At 38.6% G+C, this 27116-nt stretch overlaps 1 pseudogene; it reads right to left on the minus strand.

Annotated features, from left to right (window-relative positions):
* Window positions 1–10294: 10294 nt before the first annotated feature.
* On the minus strand, window positions 10295–23765 carry LOC102818251 (annotated as a pseudogene).
* Window positions 23766–27116: the final 3351 nt, after the last annotated feature.

Below are 27116 nucleotides of genomic sequence, written 5' to 3' on the forward strand. Positions count from 1 at the left end.
AGGAAAATATTTACCTGTGTTTTACTGACTATACAAAGACCTTCAACTGTGTGGATAATGACAAAAAATATGTACAACATTGCAGAGAATGAGTATTCCAGAATACTTAATGATGATCGTGAGGAAACTATAGACCAAGAGGCAGTTGTTTGAACAGAAAAAGGGGTCAACAAATGGTTTAAAATTAGGACAGGGTTGTGCCAGGGTTGTAATTTTTTCACCATATTTATTCAATCTTTAGGCTGAGCAAATAATCTGAGAAACTGGATTATATGAAGAAGAATGTGGCATCAGGATTGGAGGAAGACTCACTAACAACCTGTAGTATGCAGATGGTGTAACCTTGCTTGCTGAAAGAACTTAAAATACTTACTCATGAAGATCAAAGACTATAGTCTTCAGTATAGTTGCACCTCAATATCAAGAAAACAAATCCTCACCACATGACTAATAAATAACATGATAAATGGAGAATAGATTCATTAAAGTTGTCAAGTACTTAATTTTGCTTGAATCTACTATCAACACTCTTGGAAGCTGCAGTCTAGAAATCAAATAATGGATTGCATTAGGCAAAACTACTGCACATGACCTCTTCAAAGTGTTCAAGAGCAAAGATGTGAGTTTCAGGACTAAGGAGTGCCTGACCCAAGCCATGGTACTTTCAATGGCTTCATATGCATGTGAAAGTTGGACAGTGAATAAAGAAGACTATAGAAGAATTAATGCATTTGAGTTATGATGTTGGAGAAAAGTATTAAAAGTACAAGGACTGCTAAAAGAACACACAAATCTTTGTTGAAAGAAGTGCTGCCAGATTTCTCCTTAGCATCCAGTATGGTCTTTTACACTTTGGACATATTATCAGGATGGCCCAGTACATGGAGAAGGACATCATCTTTCATAAAGTAGAGGGTCAGAGAAAAAAGGAAGATTCCCCAAAGATGGACTCACACAGTGGCACTAACAATGGGCTCAAGCTTAACATTGACTGTGACTATGGTAGGAACTGGGGAGTGTTTCAATCTGTTGTGCATAAGTTGCTATGAAATAGAACTGACTCAAAGGCACCTAACAACAAAATACAAAAGGGCTTCTAAAAATTAGTGGAAAACTGGAATTAAAAGATAATATAATTTTACCATAAACTCTTTTAAGTTTCCTAGTACTACTACAATTCAGGAGTTATGTTGTGGCAAGGTCAGTGGGTGAAACCCACCAGATGATCTTTGGAAACCCTATGTGGGTCGCGGTAACTTGGAACCAACACAAGGGCATTTAACAGTAATAACAATATAATTTAACAAGTGCCAAGCACATACCCTATTTTATGAACAAGTATCACAACCCTTCTACTTTTATTTGCCAACAGTTTCCTCTCTGACCCTCACAAATGTTTTTATATTCATATTATGTTTATTTAAAACAAACGAACATTTTTACAGCATCATGTTAAAATTTCATGGTATAGTAGTGCCTACAAAAACTCCTGGTGGGGTTGAGTGTGGAGGGAGTGGTTGGCCAAAAAAAAAAAGATGCAGAAGACACAGAGGAAGTAGCATTTGAGTTTGGTTTTAAGAGAAGAATACCGATTTCCCAGGTGGCAAAGAGTAGGCTATTCTGCTAAGAGGCAAGATCTTTGCAGAAGCAGAAACCTAATGTGTAGAATAGTAATTCATGTCCTTTTTCAATTTTTCATCATATGAAATTCTAGTACAGATGGATTTACTCTGTATACTATATTCTCAGAAGAATGTTGGTTTCAATACACATGAACATAAGATTCTTTCTGGTGTGGCACTGTAGGATAAGCACTGGACTGCTAACTGCAAGGTTGCCATTTAAACCCACAAATCACTCCTTGGGAATCATATACAGGGCCACTATGAGTCAGATTCAGAAGAGGCCGTGGAATGAGGGATATCATTGTTGATGTCTGATGGATCTTGGCTGAAAGCAGAGAATATCAGAAAGATGTTTACCTGTGCTTTATTGACTAGACAAAGGCTTTCAATTGTGTGGATCATGACAAGCTATGGACAACATTGCAAAGTATGAGTATTCCGGAACACTTAATTGTGCTCATGAGGAATCTGTACCTGGACCAAGAGCTCATGAGGAATCTGTACTTGGACCAAGAAGCAGTTGTTCAAACAGAACATGGGAAAACTGAATGCTTTAAAATTAAGAAAGGTGTGCGACAAGGTTGTATTCTTTCACCACACTTATTCAACCTGTATACTGGGCAAATGATCTGAGAAGCTGGGTTATATGAAGAAAAATGTGGCATCAGGATCGGAGGAAGACTCATTAACAACCTGCAATATGCAGATGATGCTGAAAGTAAAGAGGACTTAAAACATTTACTGATGAAGATCAAAGAACACAGCCTTTGGTATAGATTACATCTCAATGTAAAGAAAACAAAAATCACTACTGGACCAACAAACAACATTCTTATCAATGGAGAAAGATTGAAGTTGTCAAGGACTTCATTCTTGTTGAATCAACTATCAACACTCACGGAAGTAGCAATCAAGAAATGAAACAACGTATTACATTAGGCAAATCTGCTACACAAGACCTTTTTAAAGTGTTGAAGAGCAAAGATGTCAGCTTGAGAACTAATAAGGTGTGCCTGACCCATGCCATGGTATTTTCAATAACCTCATATGCATGCGAAAGCTGGACAGTGGATAAGGAAGACCATAGAAGAATTGATGCTTTTGAGTTATGGTATTGGAGGAGAATATTGAAAGTGCCATGGGCTGCCAAAAAAACCCAATATATCCATTTTGGAAGAAGAGCAGCCAGAGTGCTCCTTGGAGGCCAGGATGGCTAAACTTTTTCTCTCATACTTCTGACATATTGTCAGGAGGGATAAGTTGCTGGAGAAGGATATCATGTTTGGTAAGGTGGAGGGTCAGCGAAAAAGAGGAAGATCCCCAATGAGATGGATTGGCCAAGTAGCAGCATCGATGGACTCAAGTGTGACAACAGTAGTGAGGTTGGCCCAGGATTGGGCAGTGTTTCTTTCTGCTGTGCATAAGGTTGCTATGAGTCGGTACCGACTCACTAGCACCTAACAACAGCAAGGAGTTAGAACGAACTGGACAGCACTTAAAAACAACAACAATCTGCTATAGATAATTAGAGAAACAAGAAACTAGAAGTTAAGGAAAGGAAACAGCAATAAATCATAAGACAGAGGTAAGAGGAAGGGAGGCTTTGGTCTTTATAAGTAAGAGAACAGGACTTGAGGGAGGATAATCCCAAATTTTACAACTGAGCCTTTTGTTTTGTGATTAGAAATATCCCTCTGGATATGGGTTGTTGTTAGTTTCCCTAACATGGATTCTGACTGATGAAGGTTCCATGTTTGTATTGGGTTTTCAAGACTATGATTTTATAAAGCAGATTATCAGGCCTGTCAGAGCCCACTGGGTGGTTAGAACTGCTGTTTCCAGCTAGCAGTGCAGCAGTTAATCATTTGCATGACCTAGTGACACCAGAGGTTTGGGGTCAGGATGAGCTTTGTTTATAGTTATAGTGTGGAGAATTAGCACCAGTAACTTCTACACTAGAAAAGAAGTGGAAATATATAGACTAGCCCAAGCTTGTTTTCCAACTCATACATCCACATTAATGTCTTTTAAAACACAATTAAAACAAAGCCATGAAAAATACTCACGTCATAAAATCAGAAAGACCTTGTATATTTAGAAAGTAGACATAGAAAACATTTACTTATGTATATCAACATCAAACAAAATAATTTTTAAAAGAATATTTGTTGACATCTTGTCAATTCAGATTCACACTATCCTGTCGGACAAAGTAGAACTGTCCTATAGAGTTTCCAATTCTGTAAATTTGTATCAAATCCACTCCCATAGACTGGCTAGTGGCTTTGAAGAGCTGACCTTCTGCTATCAAGTCACAACACCCCCACAACTCAATAGAAATTTAGAAGAATTATATTTAAAACATGGAAAAATGAAGATAACTAAAATTTCTTATAATTGAAGGATGGCAAATGAACATTCCCACATTCTATGTTATTATTTTATCATTTATTTGTCAGTGTGTCAGAGTGTCATGGCTTGTATGGTGCTATGATGCTGGATGTAATGCCATCAGTACTTTAAATACTAATAAGGTCAACCAAGAGGAAGCACAGTAGCTCTATAAGCACTGAACTTTGAACCACAGGGTCCACAGTTAGAGCTCTTCAGCCTCCTTGAGAGAGGAAAAATGAGGTTTTCTGCTCCCTCAAAGATTTTAAAGCCTCAGATATCCTATACAAGGGCCTTATGAGTTGAAACCCTATTGATAGCACTAAACAACAAGGTCTCCCATGATGGAGGTTCCAATGTAATGTGGAATTTATTGAACAATATCATTAATTTTACATGCAATAAAAATTTGACTAAAAATAATTTAAAGATGTTTATAGTAATACATCCACAATGAGATGACAAAATTTCAAGCTGTATTTAGAAAAGGATATGGAACAAAGGGTATCATTGCTGATATCAGATGGATCTTGGAAGAAAGCAGAGAATACCAGAGAGATGTTTATTTGTGTTTTATTAACTATGCAAAGGCTTTAGACTGAGCGGATCATGACAAAGCTATGAACAATGTAGAAAATAATCGAATTCCAGAACACTTAATTGTGCCCATGAGAAAGCTGTACATAGACTAAGAGGCAGTCGGTTCAAACAGAACAGTTTTAAAATCAGGAAAGATGTGTGTCAAAAGCTGTATCCATTTTCCCATACTTATTCAATCTATATTACTGAACAAATAATCCAAGAATCTGGATTATATGAAGAAGAACATGGCATCAGGATTGAAGGAAGGCTCATCAACACCCAGTGATGTGCAGATGACACAAGCTTCCTACCTTACCTGTAAGGGAAGAGGACTTGAAGTATTTACTGATAAAGATAAAAAATATAGCTTTCAGTATGGATTGCACCTCAATGTAAAGAATATAAAAATCCTCACAACTGAGTCAGTGAATAACATCATGATAAATAGAGAAAAGATTGAAGTTGTCAAGGATTTCATTTTATTTGGATCCACAAGCAACACTCATGGAAGCAGCAGTGAAGAAATCAAGAGATATATTGCTTTAGGCAAACAGAAGTTTTGAAGAGCAAAGATTTCAGTTTGAGGGCTAATGTTCACCTTGCACAATCCATGGTATTTTCAGTCACCTCATAAGGACGTGACAGTTAGACAATAAATATGGAAAACTATAGAAGAATCCAGGCATTTGAATTATGGTGTTGAGGAAGAATTTTTAAAATACCATGCATGGACTGCCAAAAGAACAAACAAATCTGTCTTGAGAAAAGTGCCTCCAGAATTCTCCTTGGAAGCGAGGATGGTGAGGCTTTGTTTCAAATACTTTGGACACGTTATTAGGAGGGACCAGTCCCTGAAAAAGGACATTGCTTGACAAAGTAGGTTAACAAAAAAGAGGAAGAAGCTCAGTGAGATGAATTAACATAATAGCAGAAACAATGGGCTAAAACATGACAACAACTGGGAGGCTGGTGCAGGCCCCTGTAGTTTTTCATTCTGTTGTGCTTATGAGTCAGAATTAATTCTATGGCACCTAGCAACAACATTCTACTATTAGCAAATGTAGAAGTTCTACACTAGAATTTCCAAGACTGGAAGAACTAGAGATTCCTTGAAAGAAAGGCCTGGAATAGACTTCTGAAATTTCAGTCAATGAAAGTATTAAAGAGCACTGTTGTTCTCTGACACACTTGGGGTTGCCATAAATCAGAGTCAACTCTATGACTTTTTTTCTCTTCCTTTTCACTATTAAATTGTAAATTTTAGAAATCTATCCCTAGGTATTGAGAAGTTACAGTGAAGAAGATCATAGTAATTAAACTAAATTCTCCAAATCACATATGACTGAAATTTACTGAAATTTGCCCAATAGCCATTAAGAAATCAAGGGAAAATTTTAAGTACCTGTGTATAGCAAATAATTGTTCAATGCTATCTACTCCTTTTGACTACTGAAGGTTGCAATTTTTATGTATATAGACCATTTTTTAAATATGTTAAATCTTCTTAGAAGATCATAGAAATTATATATTCTATTGAAAGCAAATGCATTCAGAAGTGGTTTTACATGTATAAGCATAGAAAATAACTGATGTTCTAAGTAAAGTAGTATAAATTCTTCAACCTGGTATATAATTCATGTTTGTGACTGCCTTAACTGCAAAAGAAAGAGGAACGCTTAACTTCACACATTGCTTCTTGGACAAATAGAAATTAGACAATCTTATTTGCCAGTGATTCAAGATCTCACTCCTGAATCACAATGTTAGGTGAAGTTGAGAGATAGAAGAAAGAAGCTGCCATCTAAAATTATATACTAACCATCTGTGAACTATACGTAGCTGTGATCTTCCTAGTACCAAAAATGCTAAAAGCAGTCAACACCATGATCATATCATCTTCTGAAATTCTCATTTTTTCTGTAGCCATTAGACAAAACTGTGATTCTTAGTTCACTTCTGCACCCTCTGTGTTGCTAACTGAGGAGTCCCTGGATGGTGCAGAGAGTAACATTTTCAGGTACTTACCAGAAGCCTGGAAAATTCCAGTCCATCTGGAACTTTCAGAAGCAGTTCAGAAGAAAGTCCTGGAAATTCTGAAATTTCAGTCATTGATAACTTTTCTATGGAGTAGTATTCTATTCTGATATATACATGGGACACCCAATTGTCAGAATCAACTGAATGGCAACTGTTTGACTGTTAAACAAATGAAATTTGGTATTAAGCCATTACCATTGAGTCAATTTCAAGTCAAACAACAAACCCACTGCTATAGAGTAAATTCTGACTCATAACAATCCTATATAGAGTTACCGAGGCTATAATTTTTATGGGATCAGAAAGTCTTATCTTTATCCCACAGAGCAACAGGTGGGTTTGAACTGCTGACCTTGCAGTAAGCAATTCAGTGCTTATTCTACAGCACCACCAGTGCACATATATAGCATTTCCAAAACTATAAATCTTTATGGGAACAGACAGCCTCATTCTCCCTAGGAGTGGTTGGTGGATTTGAACTGCCAACCTTGCAGTTAGCAATTAACATCTATCCCATATCACTATTTTGTTGTTGTTATTGCTAGATGCCATCAAGTTAGTACTGACTCATCACGACCCTATGCACAACAGAATGAAACTACTCAGTTCTGGGCCAACCTCACAATCCTTGCTAAGCCAGAACCCATTGCTGTTATTATTTTTAAAATTCTCATTACATTATTGAAAGAAAATAAAATGTGATGATTTATTTACTTAATAGTATTAGCAATTAACATTAATATTATTAACTGATTTATAAAATGTACATTTAAAAATATGTTTATATGTTTAGTGTATCTTCTTTAGCAAAATTCACAGAAAGAGGTAGTATCAATTTCCAACTGGATAATTTCAGGCAATACAATAAAATAACTATTTACTAAAAATAAAGGCAAAACCAAGAAAACAGTGCAGTATCCCAGTAATAATAGGAGTTATCACTCACTCCTAGATTTAAAGAAAGAAAAATGGAGGGAGGTTCCCAGGACCCAGAAAGGTGACTACATAGAGAAAGTCATCTAACAAGAGTTTCATAAAAAGGAGATACCCAAAACCATGGTAACCTAGAAAATAAAGGAAGTCAGTGGACTCTCACCCTCACCCCTCTATATTCCTGTTTTTCCAGTGCTTCTCATTTGTGAAAGGACACCGGAAGAAAGAGAGCAAGGAAGCTTTTAATGAAACCCATACTGTTCAGCCTCAAGGATTAAGGAGAAACAGGAATGGAAAAGAATGAATTTTGACTATATCTAGGACAAATCACCATAACAGTAGAGACCATGTGTGCCATATTGGCTGTTGATCCTGGAGATGAGTCAGTACCTGGTGCAATCAAGTCAATTCTGACTCAAGTAGCCCCATTAAAAACTTACTACATAAACTAATGCATTATACAGATTTTGTCATATGCTTTGATTCTAAGTCATTCATTTAACAAACATTTACTGAGAAACTACTGTGGACTAAATTATTGTGCTAACGCATGAAAGTAGAGCCATATATAGTATATGGCCTCCTCTTACCCACCCACTGGCCCTGGTGTTCCACTGTGGGATAAGCACCAGACTGTTGTGGGATAGTGAGTTAATGTGCTGGAATGCAAAGTCAGTTTGAACTACAATTTCAGTGGTTCAAGCTCACCAGTTGCTCCTCGAAAAACATATACATATATAGGGTTGCTATGGGTCAGAACTGACTCAATGAAACTTCAAAACAACAATGAAAAGTACCCCAAAAATTGGCAGTTCAAACCCACCAGCCACTCTCAGAAATCCTACACAGGGTCATGATTAGTTGGAATTTACTCAACAGCACTAAATAACAACATCCACCAACTACCACTGACTTCAAATCATAGTGACCCTGTCAGACAAAGTAGAACTGATCCCTAGGGTTTCTGAGGTTATAAATATTGACAGATTGTCTCACCTTTCTCCAATGGACTGATTGGTGGTTCAGAGTACTGACCTTTCAATTAGTAGCTTCCACTTAACCCTATTTATCACATCAGATCTCCCCTTATTGTTGCCGTTAGGTGACATCTTGTCAGTACTGACTCTTAGCAACCCTATGTACAACAGAACGAAACACTGTCTGGTCTTGGGTCAAGTTCACTATTGTTGCCATCCTTGAGACCATTGATGCTGCCACTTTGCCAATCTATCTCACTGGAGGTCTTCCTCTTTTTTTCTCAGATCCTCCACCTTACCAAACATGATATCCTTCTCCAGCAACTGGTCCCTCTTGACAATATGTCTGAAGTATGAGAGACAAAGTTTGGCTATCCTGGCCTCCAAGGAGCGCTCTAGCTGCACTTCTTCCAACACAAATCTGTTGGTTCTTTTGGCAGCCCATGGCACTTTCAATATTCTCCTCCAACACCATAATTCAAAAGCATCAATTCTTCTACAGTCTTCCTTATTCACTGTCCAGCTTTTGCATGCAAATGAGGTTATTAAAAATACCATGACTTGGCTCAGGTGCACCTTAGCCTTCAAGCTGACACCTTTGCTCTTCAACACTTAAAAAAGTTCTTGTGCAGCCTATTTGCCTAATGCAATATATCATTGATTTTTTGACTGCTGCTTCCATGAGTGTTGATTGTTGATCCAAGAAAAATGAAGTCCTTAACAACTTCAATCTTTTCTCCATTGATAAGAATGTTGTTTATTGGTCCAGTGGTGAGGATTTTTGTTTTCTTGATATTGAGATGAAATCCATGCTGAAGGCTGTGCTCTTTGATCTTCATCAGTAAATACTTTAAGTCCTCTGTACTTTTAGCAAGCAAAGTTGTATCATCTGCATATAGCAGGTTGTAAACGAGTCTTCTTCCAATCCTGATGCCATGTTTTTCTTCATATAACTCAGCTTCTCGGGTAATTTGTTCAGTATACAGGTTGAATAAGTATGGTGAAAGAATACAATCCTGTCACACACCTTTATTAATTTTTAACCATTCAGTGTTTCCATATTCTGTTCAAACAACTGCATCTTTTTCCAGGTACAGATTCCTCACTAGCACAATTAAGTGTTCCAGAGTACTCATACTTCGCAATGTTGTCCATAGCTTGTCATGATCCACACAATCTAACTCCTTTGCATAGTCAATAAAGCACAGGTAAACATCTTTCTGGTATTCTCTGCTTTAAGCCAAGATCCATCGGACATCAGCAATGATATGTGTCAGTCCACGTCCCCTTCTGAATTCCAGCTTGAACCTGTGGAAGTTCTCTGTCAATGTATGCTTGTAGCCAATTATGTATTACCTTTAGTAAAATTTTACTCCCATGGGGGTATCAAACATATTGCCTGATGATTTCCGCATTCTGTTGGGTCACCTCTCTTTGGAATGAGCACAAATATGGATCTCTTTCAATCAATCAGCCAGATAGTTGTCTTCCAAATTTCTTTTCATGGATGAACGAGTGCCTCCAGTACCACCTCACTTTCTTGAAAGATTTCAATTCTTATTCCAACAATTCCTGAAGTCTTGTTCTTTGACAATTCCTTCAATGCACCTTGGAATTCTTCCTTCAGTACCATGGCTTTTGATCATATGTTACATCTTGAAACAACTGAATATGTGTATTCCTTCCATCTTTTTTTTGAGCTGAAGAAGGAATTTATTTGTATGTACAGAGAAACCATCCGAGTACACATTAGGCCAGTTTGGTAGCCAGTTCTTTGGTCTTTGCCTTTTCCATCTTGGCAATGCAAGCCACCGATTTGGGGCCCAGGACGTTGCCTCCCCAGTGACGTCAGATCTCGTCATATCTGTCTTTGTAATTGGTCCTGATGGTTTCCACTAGCTTAGCCAGAGCTCCTTTGTCTTCCAAGTTCACCTGTGTGAAGGCCACAGTGGTGCAGGTCTTCCTGTGGACCAGGAGTCCCAGGCCGGGTCTTTCCCTTCTTGATGCAGTAAGAAACCCCCATTTTACAACACAAGGCCGGCAGAAAGATGGGGTCCACGTCGTGTGTGATGACCACTAGCTGGGCCTTCTTGTTCTCTACCAGAGTGGTAACAGTGTTGACCCCAGCACACAGAACAGGGGGCCTCTTAGTGGGGACATCCTCTTTGCCAGCAGCCTTCTTTTCAACTAGGGCCAGCAGCCTCTGCTTCTTCTCCTGCTTTGTCTCCAGCCCATACTTGTGGGCCAGCTTCAGCAGCTGAGTGGCTGTCTGGAGTTCCAAGGCCTGGGTGAACTGGTTAACGGCAGGGGCCGCTTTCAGCCGCTTGTAGAGGATAGCCCATTGCCGTTGCAGCCGGATATAGCAGGGCCATTTGATAAAGCAGGTGAGGTCCCTTTTGGGTTGGATGTCCTGTCCATTGCCGAAATTATTAGGCCTTTTCTCAAACAGAGGATTCATCACCTTCTTGGCTTCCTGCTTCTTGACAATGGCAGGTGCCGGCGCCACCTTCTTCCCCTTGGCCTTCTTGGAAAGCACTCAAAATGCGATTGGGGATGAGCTGCCTCATCAAAGTAGAGTTGACCATGATGATGCACATGGAGTAAAACCTATTGCAGAAAAGCCCACGGGACCTTTATCTGCTGATGGGGCACAACTGAAAATGAAGAGAAACAGCTGTAAACATCCATTGAAATTTAGAACATAAATGTACGAAGTTTAACTCTGGGGAAATTGAAAGTTGTCAAAAATGAAAGGGAATGCATAAACATTGATATCTTAGGTATTAGAGTTGAAATGAACTGGTATTGGCCACTTTGAATCTGACGACCACATGGTTTACTATGCTGGGAATGACAAATTGAAGAGGAATGGTGTTGCATTCATTGTCAAAAAGAACATATCCAGATCAGTCATGAGGGACAACGCTGTCTGTGATAGGATAATATCCATGAGCCTACAGGGAAGCCCAGTTTATACCACTATTATTCAAATTTATGCACCAACTACTAAAGCCAGTGAGGATGAAATAGAAGAATTCTAACAACTTCTTCAATCTGAAATTGATGAAACATGCAATCCAGATGTATTGATCATTACTGGTTATTGGAATGCAAAGGTTGGAAACAAAGAGGAAGGATCAGTAGTTGGAAAATATGGCCTTGATGATAGAAATGATGCTAGGGAATGCATGATAGAATTCTGCAAAATCACTGATTTTTTCATTTCAAATACCATCTTTAGACTGCATAAGAGACGACTATACACATGAACCTCACCAGATGGTATACACAGAAATCAAATTGACTACATCTGTGGAAAGAGACAATGGAAAAGCTCCATATCAAGGCCAGGATCAGACTGTGGAACAGACCATCAATTACTTATGTATAAATTCAAACTGAACCTGAAGAAAATGAAAACAAGTCCATGAGAGCCAATCTATGACCTTGAATACATCTCACCTTAATTTAGAGATCATCTGAAGAACAGATTTGATACATTAAACACTATAGACCAAAGACCAGAAGAGTTGTGGTATGACATCAAGAACCTCATACAGATAGAAAGCAAAAGGTGATTGAAACACAAGAAAGAAGGAAAAGGTCAAAATGGATGTCAGAAGACACACTGAAACTTGCTTTCTGGTGTTGAGATTCTAAAGTAAATGGAAGAAATGAGGAGGTAGGTCCCAGAGCTGAACAGAAAATTTCAAAGATGAGCTCAAAAAGATAAAGCCAAATATTACAACAAAATGTGCAAAGATCTGGAGTCAGAAAACCAAAATGGAAGAACACACTCAGCATTTCTCAAGCTTAGGGAACTGAAGTAAAAATTCAAGCCTCGAGTTTCATTATTGAAGTATTCTCTGGGCAAATTATTGAATGATGCAGAAAGCATCAAGAGAAGATAGAAAGAATATGCAGAGTCACTGTACCAAAAGGAAATAGTTAATGTTCAACTGTTCAAGAGGTAGCATATGATCAAGAGCCAACGATACTGAAGGAGGAAGTTCAAGGAGCATTGAAGGAATTGGCAAAGAACAAGGCACCAGGAGTTGATGGAATAAAAGTTGAAATCTTTCAAGAAAGTGAGACGACATATGAAGTACTTATTCATCTCTGCAAAGAAATTTGGAAGACAACTATCTGGCCGATTGATTGGGAGAGTCCATATTTGTGCCCATCCCAAAGAGAGGTGACCCAATGAAATGTGGAGATCATCGGACAATCTCTTTGACACCCCATGTGAGTAAAGTTTTACTAAAGGTAATACAGAAACACCTGTAAGCATATATTGACAGAGAACTTCCAGAGGTTCAAGCCGGATTCAGAAGAGGCTGTGGAATGAGCGATATCATTGTTGATGTCCGGTGGACTTTGGCTGAAACAAAGAATATCAGAAAGATGTTTGTTGCTGTTGTTAAGTGCTGTCGAGTTGGTTCCGACCCATAGCAACCCTGAACAGGGTTTCTAAGGCTGTAATTCTTTACAGGAGCAGATAGCCTCATCTTTCTCCCTCGGAACCGCTGGTAGTTTCGAACTTCTGACCTTGTGGTTCGCAACCCAATTCATAACCACTACACTACCAGAGCTCCTTCAGATGTTTACCTGTGCTTTATTGACTATGCAAAGGCTGTCGACTGTGTGGATCATGACACGCTATGGACAACAATGCGAAGTATGAGTATTCCAGAACACTTAATTGTGCTCATGAGGAATCTGTACCTGGACCAAGAGGCAGTTGTTTGAACAGAACATGGGAGCACTGAATGCTTTAAAAGTTAAAAAGTTGTGTGACAAGGTTGTATTCTTTCACCATACTTATTCAGCCTATATGCTGAGCAAATAATCCATGAAGCTGGGTTTTGTAAAGAAAAACGTTGCATCAGGATTAGAGGAAGACTCATTAACAACCTGTGATATGCAGATGATACAACCTTGCTTACTGAAAGTGAAGAGGACTTAAAACATTTACTGATGAAGATCAAAGAGCACAGCCTTTGGTATGGATTACATCTTAATGTAAAGAAAACAAAAGTCTTCACCACTAGACCAATAAACAACATTCTTATCAACGGAGAAAAGATTGAAGTTGTCAAGGACTTCTTTCATCTTGGATCAACTATCAACACTCACGGAAGCATCAGTCAAGAAATCAAACAACGTATTGCATTAGGCAAATCTGCTGCATAGGAACTTTTTAAAGTGTTGAAGAGTAAAGATGTCAGCTTGAGGACTAAGGTGCGCGTGACTCATGCCATGGTATTTTCAATAACCTCATATGCATATGAAAGTTTGACAATAAATAAAGAAGACCGTAGAAGAATTGATGCATTTGAGTTATGGTGTTGGAGGAGAATATTGAAAGTGCCATGGGCCGCCAAAAGAACCAACAGATCTGGGGAAAGAAGTGCAGCCAGAGTGCTCCTTGGAGGCCAGGATGGTCAAACTTCGTCTCTCATACTTTGAACATATTGTCAGGAGGGAACATCACTGGAGAAGGATATCATGTTTGGTAAGGTGGAGGGTCAGAGAAAAAGAGGAAGACCCCATCAAGAGAGATTGGCCAGGTGGCAGCATCAATGGACTCAAGTGTGGCAACAATAGTGAGGTTGGCCCAGGATCGGGCAGTGTTTTGTTCTGCTGTGCATAAGGTCGCTATGAGTCAGTACCAATTCAATGGTACCTAACAATAACAACAAGTTAGCCTATGCATGAAGTTATTGTTTCTGGCTATCTTTGAGTTGACTCTGATTTATGGCAACCCAAGGCACAACTGAACAAAATGCTGCCTGGCCCTTCACCATCTCCATGATAGGTTGCAGCTCAGACTATTGTGATCCATATGGTTATATTGGCTGATTTTCAGACAAAATCACCAAACTTTTTTTTTTTTTTTCCATGTGCATCTTAGTTTGCAAGCTCCACAAAAACTTTTTACCATCATAGAATCATGCAAGCCTCCATTGGAAAGGATGGTGGCTGCACAGGCAGTGCTTTGGCTGGATATCTCACATGGAAGATGAGAATTCTACCACTGAACTACCAAATACTCTGCCACACCTAGTAATGTTGTTGTTAAATGTCAGTGAATCAGTTCTCACTCATACCAACTCTGTGTAGGGTTTCTGAGGAGTGGTTGGTGAGGTTGAACCATTGACCTTGCAGTTCAAATAGACCTTGCAATCTAGCGCATTAATCTGCCATGCCAGCTGTTAAAATCCTGAAGAGACAGTATGTCTCTGAGTTTTAGGCTTTAGCTAAATGGATATAGCACTAGATAAGGTCAGCAGTTCAAGCTCACCAACAAGTTGCTCCTTTGAAACCCAGTATAGGGTTGCTATGAGTTGGAACCAACTTGATGGCACTTAGCAACAACAACATGGCAGAGAATAACAAAGGTCATTACAAATATACACAAATTCAAGGGAGTGGCATAGTCTGAATATTGTAGAAAGGTACATTTTCTGTAACTAAAATCCCCTTCTCTTGATATGTGTTGTAGACTATTATCTCCTCTCCCATGGCAGATGGAGTACAATGAAACAATTACAATGATAGGGGCCCACTGAGAAGCCTTCTATGTGTTGATAATGAGTGAGTGGATTTGATTTTCCTCATCATAACATGTCACTTAGAAAGGGTTATGGAGAATCATTGCCATGTACTCAACACTAAAATGGAAAAGATGTACCAAATCCACTTTAAGGAAAGTGGATTTTGACTAAAGAAAACTCCACAGTAAGGTCATTTATACAGTGTGTCATCTATATTACACAAAATCATGGACTATTGTGACTCTCCCGCCTATCAAATTGCCCTCATTTTTTCTGCTTTTCTCCAACTTACACACACAAACATATACACAATTGTCCATCAGCTCTGTGTGTTGAGATTAGAAAGTTGTGTGATAGTTATATATCCTTTTCACATTTATATAGATGTGTATGTAAGCATCTGTGATCATAAATCCTAACTTTCATGGTTTCTCAGGCAATAGGAACACCCGATAGAATAGTTCCTAATATTGACATAGGAAAAAGGCACAAGTAAGACTTAGGCGTATCACATGGGGAAACCAAGTAATAAGAATGAGTGATGAAATAAGAGAATACTGTTGATCTTGGGAGCCTGTCATAAAATGTGAAAAATTACCAAGGGAAGCACAGCTCTTGCAAAATAATGGATATATATTTTAGGACACTGTTTTCACTTTTTTGCAGCTAATGTGTTGATTCCACGATCATAAAAAATCAATTTAATGTTTTAATTAAAAATAAATGTTTGAAGAGAAAAAATAATGAAGGAGAGCCCTCTTAGGACTGCTTACTGAGTCAATTTCTTGAAAATGTTTCTTATCCTTTTCTCTTGCTTTGCTGTTGTTGCTGTTAGCTGTTGTTTATTTTGTTCTGACTCATGGTGACCCCATAAGCAACTGAACAAAATACTGTCTAGTCCTGAATCATCCCTTAGTTAAGTTGCAATTGTTATCCATTGGGTTTTCGTTGGTTGATTTTTAAAAGTATATCACCAGGCATTTCTTCCTAGTTTATCTTAGTCTAACAGATCCACTGTAACCTATTAAGCTCCAAAGCAACACATAAGCCTCCACTAAAGGTCAAGCAATGGCTTCCCATGAGAGGTATTTGCTAGGAATCTAACTCTGGTCTTCTGCTTGAAAGGGGAAATTCTCCCATTGAAGAACCATGGCCCTTCTGCATCTTGTTTGCTACTGGTATTGTTAGGTGTATGGAGTCTAATTCAACTTACTGAAACATCATGTGACAGAGTAGAACTGCCTCATAGGATTTTCTATGTTAAAATCATTATGGGGGAGTCCTGGTATGGTGCTGTAGGAATAAGTACAGTACTGTTAACCTCAATGTTAGCAGTTCAATCCCACAAACTGCTCCTTGGAGATCCTATGCAGGGTCACTTAAGATGGAACAGACTGGATGGCACTTAACAATAACAACAAATCTTTATGGCACCAGAACACTAGGTCATTCTTCAGTGGGTTTGACTCAATAACATTTTGGTTATCAGTCAAGCTATTAACATTTGTGCCTCCAGAGCTTCTTTCTGTTTGTTGTTTTGTGTGCCATTGAATCAGTTCTGCATCATAGTGGCACAGTACAGGGTCTCTGACTAGTGAAACATTTGTTTAAATGCTTCTAAATAGTCATTGAAGGCATAAATTAAAGAACCGTGGTGCTGAAAAGACATAGAAATCATCTAGATGTTCATTGGTTTAAAAAGTAATTTTTTCTGAAGAATATTTCATTCAAACTCCATAAAAGTGCAAACTACACCATGACTTTTCCCTTTTGAAAGTTCCAGAATCAACCTTCCTGTACTTCTTCCGTCCCATTTTTCCATACTTGCTATGGTTCCTAAAACAATTCTGGGTAGTTCCCTAGAGAACAGTGGTCTAGAATAGCCCCTTCCATTTCAGAAATGGCAAAAGTGAGTCATAGAAAGGTCAAGTGATGGGCACAAGATCACAAAAGTGGTGCACAGCAGATTAACATTCCTTCCTTGTTTCTTCATCTCCTAAATAGATTAATCTGCATTGCAAGTCTGCAGAATGGCTTCCTCAGTAAAAAAAAATGACACAAAATAGCTGAAAACTGAATTACTTTTTTCTTTCATATTCAGAAATGAAAACACCTGGTTGTGAAATACAACCCTTTTGAAACTGACATATAATCACAGACTATTTCATTATGGCTCACTCACTGATAATATCAGTTTTATGTGAACTGTTACGTGGCAATTAAATTTCTCAGATTTCCAATTTTTAAAGAGCTCTCCCTTGTGCGTCAATGGCATGCATTCCATTTTCTAAACCTGCCTTGTTTCCTTAGTGGCTTAGTCACTCAAAGCTTATATTGCAGTCATTGTTTGTATTATAAAAGTAATTAATCCCTAAAGTAAGAAGAACAACTTCGTATAGCCTCTACGAAATTCCTAGCCTAAAAAGTCATTTTAAATAGCTTGCTTTCCTAAGTATTGCTCCATATTACCTAACTATGACTAGTACTATTCAAGACCATATAACACATAAGAGTGGAACTTGGGAAAATAAGTGTATTGGAGAGAAAAAAGAAAATATGCTGGTAGGCAGAGAAGAGATTAATCTTACATAAAAAGAATATAAGAATTTGGCGTATTATGCTTTTCAACCGTATGGCTTCATTTAGCAAACTTGGGACAGTCTTTATTTTTTCCATTATTATTACATGTGTGTCAACAGGCATAGCTTGGCCTTCTGCTTCACAGGCCTGACATTGAGTCAATACTTAGCATCCAAACCACACATAAACTATTTTTCTCTTAGAAAGAACTCATTCAGTGACTTAATAAAAATGCTTTAATGATTGGAAAGAATTTTTTTTTTTTTTGTCATTAAGATGTAAAGCTTCATAATATTTATTGAAAATATTGATGTCAGCAACATTCAAACTGGCAAATAAAGAGCTAGGAGACTTTGGGACTGATATCTGCCTCTATGATACTCTTACCATTCCCATGTCTGGAAGTCAGTGTAATGTAGCCAGGTGGAGAAGAGAAATTGGCACAGGAGGCTAATTCTTAGAGGATGCTAACTCCTGGGGGATCTTCCAAGTCTTGGACTTTGTATTCTCCAAATTGGACCAAGATGAAATTGAATTCAGTGCACTCATGTCATTCCAATAAAGGCATAGAAGGAAATGTGATACTGTAGCCATCAAAAAATCAGCCAACCAGCGGCCGTCAAGTAGACTCTGATGCATGGTTGGCCCCATGTGTTTAAGAGTAGAACTGCTCTCCACATAGTTTTCTGTGATGGCAAACTTTCAAAAATAGATTTCCAGGTGCCTTTTGGTGGACTTGACCTGCCAAACATTTGGTTAGTAGCTGAGCCAATAATTCTTTTTTTTTTTTTTAAGTTTTTATTGTGAATTATGTGATAGTTTACATGGGAGAACATTATCTTTACATTCATCCTATGGTATTTTGTTTCATTGTAATGATAACAATCCCCTGCATGCACCATTAAACAACCAAAATGCACACCCTGTATGCTTATCCCTCTCCCCAGTCTCACCCCGGCTGCCAGCACACAGTCCTACTCTCTGAGTCCAAAGTCCCCACCCAGCTGCTCCATCTCTCCACATCATCGTCTCTGCCTCCATCCCTGGCATCACTGCTTCCCTGGTATCACTGCTTCCCCAGACAGGGTCCTGCACTTCACTTTTCTCCCTTGATGGTTCCAGGGAGCTCCACTCCTGGACTGCAAAATCAACCACTCTCCTCCTTTTGTTACAAAACATCTACCTTTACCTTTCCAACACTTACTATCAGTCTTGATAACAATCATTCCCTGTTGAACCACAGGACTATTATCCCCATCACCTTTTATCAGACCCATCCAGACAGGTTGGAAACAACTCAGTGGAGATTCTACCTTTCCCTGTACTCTCTGGAACTAGGTTCCCTATTGAAAACATGTAAACCAGTCACTTCTTGCCTTTGTAGCCCCTCCATTTTGAGTAGCCAATATCTAAATTCCTCATCCTTGTTGACCCTGTGTACCAAGGGGGTGGGAATGATCCTCACTGTAAAGATTTGTTCGCTCCTTTGCCATACTGCATCCACAAGCATAGGTCAAATTCCTCAAATTGTAGTGGATTACTCTTTTTTCCTCTTCTTATTCCTCTAGTAATGTTCTGATTATCTAGCTACTGATGCCAGGTCAAATGGGTAATATCTGCAAGTGTTGGTGTTCTTGTGCATCTCCCCTCACTTCATATCAGCTAGACGCTTCACACTCCACTCTATTCCTCTGGGGCCATATCCCTACCCCGCTGAGTCCATAATTCTTTGTATGAAATCATAAATAATAACAATAATAATAATAATAAAAGTTGTCCTTGAGTTGATTCTGATTCATGATGATTCCGAATAGAACTATGCTCCATAGCATTTTCAATGGCTGTTTTTTCAAGTGTAGATCTCCATACCTTCCTTCTGAGGAGACATTAAATCTCCAAATGTTTGGTCAGCAACTGGAGAAGTTAATTAGTTGCCATCCAAGGAATTCAATAATAGAAATTGTTGTTGATGATAAGTGCCTATGAGTCAGTTCCAACTCATAGTGACCCTGTGTAGTTTTTCTGAGGCTTCAAATCTTTGCAGGAGCAGAAAGTCTCATCTTTCGCCCATAGAACAACTAATGGTCTTGAATCACAAACCTTGTGGTTCGCAGTCCCATGCTTCTCCTACAGAGTCACCATGTTCATCACTAATAGTAATAGTGGCACTGTAGGATAAGCACTGTACCACAAGGTCAGTTTGAACTACAAGGACAGAAGTTCAAACCCGTCAATCACTCCTCAGAAACCCTACACAGGGTCGCTATGAGTTGGAACTGACTAAATGGCACATCACAACAACATATTCCAGCTACGCATTATTACATTGTTTCCTTTATTCTCAAAGTAAACCTATAATTTCTGTTTTGTGTATATGAAAAATGACATTTAGAAGGTTAAGTAATTCATTCAAGCTCCCAAAGCTAATCCTTAATGGAGTCAGTATAAGAGGTCAGGTGCCTCCCCAACACACACACCCCGGTTCCAACACCTTGTTCCTGACCAATATACAATTTCATTTCCATTTGAGAATTAAGAAAGTTGGACAAGATGATCTGTGGATTCCAAGTAAACTCTTTAGGGGCTTTGGTTTCACACCAAAAAGTATTACTCTAAAATCTCTAGCAGCAGAAAAATACAGCATCATCTCCAGCAAGATATTGGAACATAGTCATCAATAGTTTCAACAGCTGTTTTTCCTATTTCATCTCTCAAAGCAACCTGTTTATACATGTTATGGGTTGAATTCTGTCTCACCAAAATATGTGTTAAAATCCAACTCTCTACACCTGAGAATGAAATCTTGTCTGGAAATAAGGTTTTCTTTGTTATGTCATGATGCCCCAACAGTAAAGTTGTTGTTGGGTACCATTATAGTGACCACATGTTACAAAGTAGAACTGTCCCATAGGGTTTTCATTGCTGTAACCTTACAGGAGCAGATTGCCACATCTTTCCCTGGAAAATTGTTGGATTGCTTTAACTCTTCATACTTTTGGTTAGTATTTCAGCCTTTAAGCATATGCACCACCAAGGATCCTTAGATATAGAATATATATTTTATATAACATTTTTTTAAGTTGTCACCTAGTTTATTCCTACTTATGATAACTCTATGTGTTGCAGATTGGAACTAGACATAGGACTTTTATGGTTGTGTCCTTTGGCAGAAGACAACTTGGTCTTTTTCCATAGTCTCTAGTTCCATTTGAACAATGAACCTTTCAGTATTGTACTCAACCACTTATCCATTGTGCCATCAGAGTTCCCTTATCAACGTATGGTGTGCCCTAAACTTAATCACTTCTGAGTCATAACAAACAGTCTATAAATGGAAAAAAACAAGTGTGAACAAAGGAAAACAAATACCATGCCACAAGATCACCAAGGAACTGAAGAACACTGTAAGACAAGAATCTTCCCCCAGAACCAGCAGAGAGACTTTATTTAGAATAGGTACTCTGAATTTAGACTTCTAACTTCATAAACAGTAAGAAGAATAGGTATTCCAAAACACTTAATTATGCTCATGAGGAACTGTATATACACCAAGAGACAGTTGTTTGAACAGAACAAGAGGATACTGCATGATTTAAAATCGGGAAAGATGTGTGCCTGGACTGTATGTTTTCATCATATTCATGCAATTTGTATGATTAGCAAATGGTCTGGAAAACTGGATTATATGAAGGAGTATGCGGCATTCACATTGGCAGAAGACTTATTAACAGCCATTATGTGACACAACCTTATTTGCCAAAAGTGAAGAGGACTTAAAATACTTCCTGATGAAGATCAAAGACCACAACCTTCAGTATGGACTGCACTTCAATGCAAATAAAACACAAATCTTCACAACTGGACAAATAAATAGCATCATGATAAATGGGGAAAAGATTGAAGCTATAAAATAGTTCATTTTGCTTGGATCCATAATCAACAGTCATGGAAGCAACAGTAAAGAAATCAAAAGATACAGTACATTGAGTATAAATCTGCTGCAAAATACTTTTTAAAATGTTAAAGAGCAAAGATGTCTGTTTAAGAACTAAGTAAGGTGCGCCTGACCCAAGCCATGGTATTTTCAGCTGCTTAACATGAGTCGGAACTGACTCGACGGCACTTAACAACAACAATATGTATATTAGGAGCTCTGGTAGCATAGTGGTTGTGAATTGGGCTGCTAACCTCAAGGTCGGCAGTTTGAAACTACCAGCTGTTCTGTGGGAGAAAGATGAGGCTTTCTTCCCCCCATAAAGATTTGCAGCCTCGGAAACGCTATGCAGGGTCACTATGAGTCAGAACCAACTCCATGGTATTTAACAACAACAACAATATGTATATGAAAGTTGGACAATAATTAAGGAAGATCAGAGGAGAATCACTGCATTTGAATTAAGGTGTTGATGAAGAATATTAAAAGTACTGTGGGCTTCCAAAAGAACAAACAGTCTGTGTTGGAATAAGAACAGTCAGAATGTTCCTTAGAAGTGAGGATGATGAGAAACTTCATCTCTTATTCTTTGGACATGTTGTCAGGAGGAATCAGTCCCTGGAGAAAGATATCATACTCGGTAAAGTGAAGTGTCAGCTAAAAAGAGATAAACCCTAACAAGATTGATTGACACAGTGGCAGTAACAATGGACTCAAACATAACAATCGTTAGGATGGTACAGGACCAGGCAGTGTTTCATTCTGTTGTGCATAGGGTCCATTATGAGTCAGAACTGAATGCATGGCACCTAACAACAGCAACAACCTCTTAAACTGAGAAATTAAATTTCTGTTCTTTAAAGCCACCATTTGTAATATTTCTGGAAGATCAGCACTACGTAACTAAGACAAAACAATGCCCATGCTCCAAGTAACAATTTTCAAGATTTATGTATTCATGTTCTAAATAGCAATTTTCACTATTCCCTTCCTTCTTCCAGCTCAACCTATTAAAATACAAACTAGACTATAGTTTGAAAATTGAATGGCACTTTCTCCATGAAACTTTCTCATCTGATGGTGTATGATATACATACCATTTCCTGCTACATATGTCCTAAGAGATACCCTAGACTTTTAGTCTCTCTTGACCACACTCCCAGGGGTTACCCATTTAAAACGAACATGATTTCTTAACATCGCTGTGTTTCCACTGGGGATGTGGCTGATTTCCCTTCATTCCTCACCCCTACCTCCACATTAACTGAAGTCAAGCAAAGCTGATGAGGTCATCATGAACTTTTTATTTGTAATAGTTTCCAAAGGATGGGGGGAAAAGTGTAAAGCATCATTTATGTACTCTATGTAACAGTGAATCCTTATACAAATAAAAGCCAAGTGATTTAAGACAAGTTCTGCCAGGAAATAATTATGTCCCAAAATTCTGAAACAACAGAATCACCAAAGGTATGTGTGTGTAATCTTTTCAGTGGCATGTTATAACCATACTTTCAGTACAAAGAGGCAACATTTCAGTAATGGTTTCTTCAGGAACTTTAGACCCTGTGGTGAAATTGAATCACACTCATTGAGCTATATTTAAAAAATAACAGTAACAGCATTGACAATGAAGAATAGAGCTTTCTGAATCATATAAACTTAAAGTCATCAAGCCTGTCTTATTCCATAAAACATTTTTTTAATGTTTCTGGAAGCTTCAACATGGGGAAAAAGGAATTAAATAAAGATTAGAGAGTTAAGGCAGTCATTGGGTAGTATAAATTCTTACTGTGCTTCACTGCTAATCAAAAGGTTAGCAGTGCCTTGAAGGAAAAGCCTGGCAATCAAAAAAGCAGTCCTACATTGACACATATGGGTTTGCCACAAGTCAGAATCAGTTCAAGAGCAATTGGTTAGAAATGTAAAAGAAGGCCATGACAGACATTCAAGCTGTCATTGTTGTTAGGTGCCATTCAGTTGGTTCCAACTCATAACAACCCAATATACAACAAAAAGAAATGCTGACCTTGTGCCATATTCACAATTGTTATGCCATTTTGTCACTCCATCATTTGGGTTTTTTTCTTTTTTGATGACACTCCATTTTACCAAGCATGATGTCTTTATCCAGGTAGCCTTTGGATGACATGTCCTAAGAATGAGAAATGAAGTCTTACCATCCTCACTTATCAGGAGCATTCAGACTGTACTTATTCCAATACAGATGGGTTTGTCATCTGGTCATCCACAGAACTTTTTTTTTTTTTAATGTTTTATTGTGAATTATGTGATAGTTTACATGGGAGAACATTAGTTTTACATTCATCCTATCATATATCATTTCATTGCCATGGTTACAATTCTCTTCATGCATCATCAACCAACTAAACGGTATGCCCTGCAAGCCTACCCCCCAGTCATAAGCACACAGCCCCTCTCCCTCTCTGGATCTAAAGTCCCCAGCTGCTCCATCTCTCCACATCATCGTTTCTGCCTCCATCTCTGGCATCACTGCTTCTCTGGGTAGGGTCCCGCTCTCTGCTCTTCTCCCTTGGTGGTCCCAGAGACCTCAGCTCCTAGACTGCAAAATCAATCAACTGCAAAGTCAATCAATCCCGCCTTTTGCTACAAAACATCTACCTTTATACTTCTAGCCTTCACAATCAGACCTGATACAATTATTCACTATTATATCATAAGAGACCTATCTGCATCTCCTTTCATCAACACTGACCAGACAGAGAGGATACTATTCAATGTAGATTCTACCTTCCTCCACACCCTCTAGAAATAGGCTCCCTCTTGAAAGCTTGCAAGCCAGTCACTCCTTGCCTTTGTAGCTCCCTCCCCCCATTTTGGGTAGACAATGTCCAAGTTGCCCATCACTGTCTATTCTGTGTAAAGAGGGGGTGGGGATGATCCTTGCTGTAAAGATTTGTTCCCTCTTTTGAGCCACTGCATACAAAGCTGTAAGTCAAGTTCATCAAATTGTGTCAGATTACTCAATTCTTTCTTCTTCTAGTTGAGCTCTGATCATCCAGTCATTGATGCCAGGTCAAGTGGGTATTATCTGCAAGTGTTGGCATTCTTATGCATATGCCCTCTCTTATTAGCTGGACACTTCATTCTCCACTCTAATCCTCTGTGGATATATCACTGACTCTGGGCCAAAGAGTCCCCAGGTCTTGCCACACTGCTAGCTGACCAGGTCTCCACCTAGGTTCACAAGAGTCTATTGAATATTGTTGGGCTTAGCTCACAGCTTCATTGCTGTTTTTCCCTCACTTCCCCTTATCAGTGATGAATGTGGTCACCAATCAGAGCGTGTATTCCCATTGAGTCTTGGAAGGGTGTTTGCCCTGAGGGGACCTTATCACTTGCCTTGATGTCTCCAGGGCAACAAATTTGCTTGTGCTTGTAGTAATCAGTTGGACTACCATTATTGTTTTGTATTTTTCCTGTCGGTCTTTCTAGCAAGAAGAATCTTCTGTTTTTCCAGCCACTCCAGGCTGGTCGGCTTGTCCATTCCAGTGAAAATTTCCCACCTCAGAAGATTCTGGATGCATTTAAGGATTCCACCTATGGTTTTAAGTAATGCAGAGGCTCCGCAGGAAACCTCCTTCACTAGGCATGTTGTAGCCCCGTTTAAATAGGCAGAAGACAGACTTACAAGCTTTCTATGGAGATATTTCTGGCTAGTCTTTCTTTACCCTCAAGTGTCTATTTTATAAAGTATGCCAGGGAAACCAAGATTCAAAAGACAGCCAAGCATCTTACCCACTTTTCCACATTCCAACCATGTCTCAATCCCTGTATCCAAGAGCCATGTTGTTCCAAGTTTGTGCATAATCATTATTCACCTCTGTCCCACTTAGCCCATGCAAACCTGCCTAATTGTTTTCCTGTCCACTTTGTTCTTTGATTCCCCTCCCCCTTCTTGTGTATTGCCTCCCTCCCTAGCACCCAAACTATATTATGTCTATTCCCTTCCCTATGCTCCAAATTCCCCTCCCTACCCTCCCCCAACCCCCACATAGAGGTAACCAGCAAAGAATCCACCCCCCTTTAGTATGGGTTCTTTTTCTTAGTCTTTTACAGTAGTGGTCCTATGCAGTATTTCTCCATTTGTGACTGACTAATTTCACTCAACATAATGTCCTCAGGGTTCATCCATGTTATGTGGTGGCTTGCAGCTTCCTTGTTATTCTTCAAGGTAGCATAATATTCCATTGTTTGGATGTACCACATTTTGTTTATCCATTCTTCAGTTGATGGACACTTAGGTTGTCTCCATCTTTTCACTATTGTAAATAGTGCTGCTATGAACATTGGTGTGCATATATCTACTCATGTTATGGCTCGTATCTCTTGTGGGTAATTACCAAGAAGAGGAAATGCTGAATCATAAGGTATTTCTATTTCCAACTTTCTGAGGAAACGCCATATTGTTTTCCAGAGGGGTTGGACCATTTTGCAATCCCACCAGCAGTGCAGGAGCATCCCAGTCTCTCCACATCCTCACCAGCATTTATTGTCCTCTACTTTTTTGATCTTTGGTGTTATTCCTAGTGTGAGATGATATCTCATTGTTGTTTTGATTTGCATCTCTCTAATAGCTAGTGATCGTGAACATTTCTTCATATGTTTGTTGGCTGCCTAGATCTCCTTCTGGGTGAAGTGTCTCTTCATGTCCTGTGCCCATTTTTAAATTGAGTTATTTGTCTTTTTCTTGTAGAGGTGTTGTAGTTTCCTATATATTTTAGATATGAGTCCCTTGTTTGATGTTGTGTTTTCATTTGTTTCTAGGAACTTTGTGAATTCATGTTTAATTTCTTCTGCTATGCAGTTGCTTTTCTGCAGGGTGTTGTTACTCAGTTTCGATGTATGTGACTTTATTTCCTTGGTCTTCCTATTATTGATTTCTCATTTGATAGTATTGTGGTCTGAGAAGATGCTTTGTAGTTTTTTGATATTTATAAATTTATGGAGATTTGTTTTGTGGCCTAACACATGGTCTATTCTGGAGAAAGTTCCATGTGCACTGGAGAAGTATGTGTGTTGTGTTGTTGTGCGGTTGAATGCTCTGTACACATCTATGAGGTCCAGTTGGTTAATTGTGTTGTTTAGTTCTTCTGTGTCTTTGTCAATTTTCTTTCTGGTTGTTCTATCTATTTTTGAAAGCAGTGTATTAAAATCACCCGCTATTATTGTACATTCATCTATTTCTTTCTTCAAATCTATTAGAGTTTGCTTTATATATTTTGAGCTCTTTCATTGGGAGCATAGGTATTTATTATGGTTAAATCATCTTGTTCAATTTTCCCTTTAATAATGAGATAATGTCCATCTTTACCTATTATGCTGGTTTTTGCTTTAAAGTTTATTTTATCGAGATTACTACTGCCATTCCTGCTATTTTTCATTGATATTAGATGGTTTGTTTGTTTTTTTTATCTTTGACTTTTAATATGTTTTTGTCTGTGTGTGAGATGTGTCTCTT

This window comes from Chrysochloris asiatica, unplaced genomic scaffold (genome assembly GCF_000296735.1).
Source record: "Chrysochloris asiatica unplaced genomic scaffold, ChrAsi1.0 scaffold00049, whole genome shotgun sequence".
Taxonomy (NCBI): Eukaryota; Metazoa; Chordata; class Mammalia; order Afrosoricida; family Chrysochloridae; genus Chrysochloris; species Chrysochloris asiatica.